At 39.2% G+C, this 4,931-nt stretch overlaps 1 pseudogene; it reads right to left on the bottom strand.

The window, feature by feature from the left end:
• Positions 1-4,035: 4,035 nt before the first annotated feature.
• LOC101154422 (translationally-controlled tumor protein-like) lies at positions 4,036-4,646 on the bottom strand (annotated as a pseudogene).
• Positions 4,647-4,931: the final 285 nt, after the last annotated feature.

Here is a 4,931-nt window from a genome sequence, read left to right as displayed (position 1 = left end):
TGTTAAAACGTCCATATTACCCAAAGTGATCTATACAGTGGAATACTATTCATCTACGTCTGGGTGCCTTAGACTGCAGAATTATCTGCCCAAACCACTTGGAGCCTATTTACAGGGCTAGTACATCCTCTTTCCTGATTAAGTCCTCCTAAGGGCAGACTGCACAGCTGGAGTACACAACCCTAATGGCTAAGGATGCCCAGGGGACACACATTTTATGAAGTGGGTGTGGTTAGAGCTTAGCTATGCAGCATCAGGTGTCCACACATGTGTCCACAAAGCCCTTTGTAGTGTAGGATGGGGCATAGGTAGAAATAAAAGAGGAACTGCCCTCAGACCAGGGATGGGCAGCCAGGGAACCAGCTGTCTCCATAATCTGGAGACCCCAAGAAGTCTGAGAATTCTAAATAGGAACCTGCCCTTCCAGGTTATTATAAAAGTGTATTTGTCAAGATGTGAGGGTAGAACATATTTTATTTAACAGTTTGTTACAAATATTTAGACCTGGCCGGGCACGGTAGCTCACACCTGTAATCCCAGCACTTTGGGAGGCTGAGGCAGACAAGTCACTTAAGGTCAGGAGACCAGCCTGGCCAACATAGTGAAACCCTGTCTCTACTAAAGATACAAAAAAAAAAAATTAGCTGGGCATGGTGGTGGGCACCTGTAATCTCAGCTACTCGGGAGGCTGAGGCAGGAGAATCACTTGAACCCAGGAGGCAGAGGTTGTAGTGAGCCAAGATCGCGCCGCTGCACTCCAGCCTGGGTGACAAAGCAAGACTCTGTCTCTAAATAAATAAATAAATATTCAACCAATGTTATGTTGGCTTCTTGCCCCAGACCTAGAGGTGTTGAGGGAAACAGGCTCCCAGAGGAAAGATGGCATTGGTGAGCCCTGATTTATAGCATTTGCCAATTTACACGATATGAATACCCATTGGTGATTTTTCACTATCCACATGATGTCATTGAATGTGGAATTGACCCAATTGGCTCTCCTGAGCCAGTATGAACAGGCCAAAACTCATAAATATCAGGGGCTGGTGTCATAGTCTGTTCCTGCTGCTAACAAAACACCTGAGACTGAGTAATTTATAACAACATGCATTCAATACTGACGGCTCTGGAAACTGGGAAGTCCAAGATCAAAGCACCAGCAGGTTCTGTGTCTAATGAGGGTTCAGTCTCAGCTTCCAAGATGGAGCCTTGAATACTGTGTCTTCACATGGTGGAAGGCAGAAGGGCAAAAGGGGCAAATACTGTGTGAAGACTTTTTTATAAGGTATAAATCCCATTCACAAGAAAAGAGCCCTCATGACTTAATCACTTCCTGAAGAACACACCCCTTGATATTATATATTGGTGACTAAGTTTCAACATATGATTTTGGGGCATACATTCAGACCATAGCCACTGGACTGGCCCTGCATTCTATCCTCTTGCTTGCTTCCCTTCTTCTTATCCAAATTTTTCTCTTCCCTCCTTTTCCACCTCTTTTCCTTCTTAGGAACAACTTGGCTTCTTCTCCAGAATGATGCACAATAATTCTCTAACTATCTTCTGTTGCTTGAGTTGGACCTTGGTCTTATCCTTTACCCTCACTGGCTTTTTAAAGGACTTTTTTTTAGGATTTCAAGAATTTTGTCATGATACATAATAATTATAAAAATGTGTGATATTTTGATACATGCATACAACGTATAATGATCAAATCAGGTATCAGGATATCCATCACTTCAAACATTTATCATTTCTTTGTGTTGGGAATATTTCAAATATTCTCTTCTAGATATTTTGAAATATATGATAAATTATTGTTAACTGTAGTAACTTTACTCTGCTGTCAAATACTAGAACTTATTCCTTCTGTCTAGCTGTATGTTTGTACCCATTAACCAACTCCTCTTCATCTCCCTACCCACTACCCTCCCCAGCCTTCAGTAACTGTCATTCTATTGTCTACCTTCGTGAGATCCCCTTTTTTATTCCCACATGTGAATGAGAACGTGATATTTATCTTTCTGTGTTTGGCTTATTTTATTTAACATAATGACCTTCAGTTCTATTCATTTTGCTGTGGATGATGGGATTTCTTTTTTTTTTTTAATGGCCAAATAGTATTTCATTGTATACATATATATACACCACATTTTCCTTATCCATTTATCCATTGATGGATAGTGAGGTTGATTCCATATCTTGGCTATTGTGAATAATGATGCAAAAAAACAAGAGTACAGATATCCCTTGTATATACTGATTTCCTTTCCTTTGGATACATACCCAGTAGTCAGATTGCTGTATTGAATAGTAGTTCTAGTTTTAGTTTTTTGAGAAACCGCCATACTGTTTTACATAATGGTTGTAACAGATTTTCTTCTCACCAACAGTGTATGAGTTTCCTTTTCTCCACATCCTCACCAGCACTTTTTTTTTTTTTTTGCTTTTTTATAATAGCCATTCTAATTGGGGTGAGATGTTATCTCATGGCTTTGATTTGCATTTCCCTGATGATTAGTGATGTTCAACATTTTTTTCAAATACCTATTGGCCATTTGTGTGTCTTCTTTTTTTTGAGACACGGTCTCACTCTGTCACCCAGGCTGGAGTGCAGCGGCATGATCACTGCTCACTGCAAACTTGATCTCCCAGGGCTGGCCTCCTAAGTAGCTGGGACCATAGGCATGCACCACCTCAAGTGATCTTCCCACCTCATCCTCCCAAATAGCTAGGACCACAGGCCATGCCACCATGCCTTTTTTTTTTTTTTTTTTTTTTTTTTGGTAGAGACAGGGTCTTACTATGTTGCCCAGGCTGGTCTTGAACTCCTGGGCCCAAGCAATCCTCCTGCCTTGGTCTCCCAAAGTGCTGGGATTATAGGTATGAGCCACTGTGCCCAGCTTGGATGTCTCCTTTTGAGAAATGTCCATTCAGATCCTATGCCCACTTTTTAACGGGATTATTTGAGGGTATTTTTGTTTTATTTTGTTTTTCTGTTGAGTTGTTTGAGTTCCTTATATATTCTGGATATTAGTCCCTTGTCGTATGAATAGTTCACAAATATTTTCTCCCATTCTACAGGTTGTCTCTTCACTCTGTCTTTTCACTCTGTTGATTGTTTCATTTGCAGTGCAGAAGCTTTTTAGTTTAACATAGTCTCATTTGTCTATTTTTTGTTTTTGTTTCCTGTGTTTTTAAAGTCTTAGCCATAAAATCTTTGCCTAAGCCAATGTCCCAAAGCATTCTTCTTATGTTTTATTCTAGTAGTTTTGTGTTTCAGATCTTATGCTTAAGTCTTTACTGCATTTTGAGTTGATTTTTATAAGTAGTGAGAGAGAGGAGTCGTTTCATTCTTATGCATGTGACTATCCAGTTTTCTCAGTATCATTTATCGAAGAGGGTATCCCTTTCCCAGTGTATGTCCTTGGTGCCTTTGTCAAAATCAGTTTGCTGTAAATACATGGATGTATTTCTGCATTCTCTATTCTGATCCATTGCTCTATATGTCTATGTGTATACCAATAGCATGTTGTTTTGGCTGCCATAGCTTTGTAGTGTGTTTTGAAGTCAGGTAGTGTGATGCCTCCAGCTTGGTTTTTGTTCAGTATTGCTTTGGCTATTCAGAGTCTTTTGTGGTTCTATACCAATTTTAGGGATTTTTTTTTCCATTTCTGAAAAGAATGTCAGTGGTATTTCAATAGGAATTGCATTGAATCTGTAGATTGCTTTGGTAATATGGTCATTTTAACAATATTAATTCTTCTGATCCATGAGCATGGTATGTTGTTCGGTTTTTGTGTCCTCTTCAATTTCCTCAGTATTTTACAGTTTTCCTTATAGAAGTCTTTCACCTCCTTAGTTAAATTTATTCCTAGGTACGTTATTTATTTCTTTCTTTAGCTATTATAAATGGAATTGCTTTCTTTTTTTTTTTTAGTTTAAATACATTTTATTTTTAGACAACCTGACATAGTTTTCTTAAAAACTGCCTTCACTCCAAATAAATCATAGTCAAAATAAATGAAGAGCTCGAGATTATATCAGTCCCATCCGTCTTAAGTACTGGTGTTGTATGGATGACAAGCAGCAGCCAGTTATGATGACAGGTGATAGATCCAAAGTAACTGCCAACTTTGTTACCATTTTTTCCATTTCTAAATCATCCTTAAAGAAAATCATATATGGAGTCATACCATTCTCATGGTAGTTCAGCAGGGCAACCATGCCTTCTGGATTCATGTTTTCACCAATAAAGAACTGGAGTTTTTGAAATTAGCAAGTGTGTGCTTGATTGGTTCTGTAGCCTCTGTCACAGAATGTTTTACTCTTTCTGGTCTCTATTCTCCAAATTTGCCTTTGATTGATTTCATGTAATCTTTGATGTACTTCTTGTAGGCTTCTTTTGTGAAGCTGGTTTTCTGTAAGTGAGGTTCCTGACAATATCAACACCAGTGATGACTATGCTTTAGGCACCTTTGCCGTAAGGGCCTTCAGCAGAGGCATTTCCACCAATGAACAAGTCACCAGTGTTACCCTGCGTCCTACTTACCATCTTTCCCTCCAACTCCAGGCAAGCCTGTCTGCAATCTCCCAAATCTTATACATGTTGAACTATTGTGGCTGATGATGCCAGGGTAGATAATCATGAGAGCGGCTAAAGGGAGACCATGGTGTTGCTAACTTAGCAGAAGCCTGGAGCTCAGAGCGAGTGCAGGGTAGCCAGAGTGGCACTGGGTGGGGAAGTGGGTGGAAATGCGGGATTGCTTTCTTGATTTCTTTTTAATTAGTTCATCCTTGTTATATAGAAACTACCGATTTTTGTATATTGGTTTTTGTATCCTTCAACTTTACTGGGTTTACTTATCATTTGTAAGAGTTTTTTGGTAGTCTTTAGGTTTTTCTAAGTATAAGATCATGTCATCTGTAAAGAG

This window comes from Gorilla gorilla, chromosome 3, assembly GCF_029281585.2.
Source record: "Gorilla gorilla gorilla isolate KB3781 chromosome 3, NHGRI_mGorGor1-v2.1_pri, whole genome shotgun sequence".
NCBI lineage: Eukaryota > Metazoa > Chordata > Mammalia > Primates > Hominidae > Gorilla > Gorilla gorilla.
The sequence above is the reverse complement of the archived record's forward strand: the minus strand, read 5'-3'. Positions and strand labels throughout refer to the sequence as shown.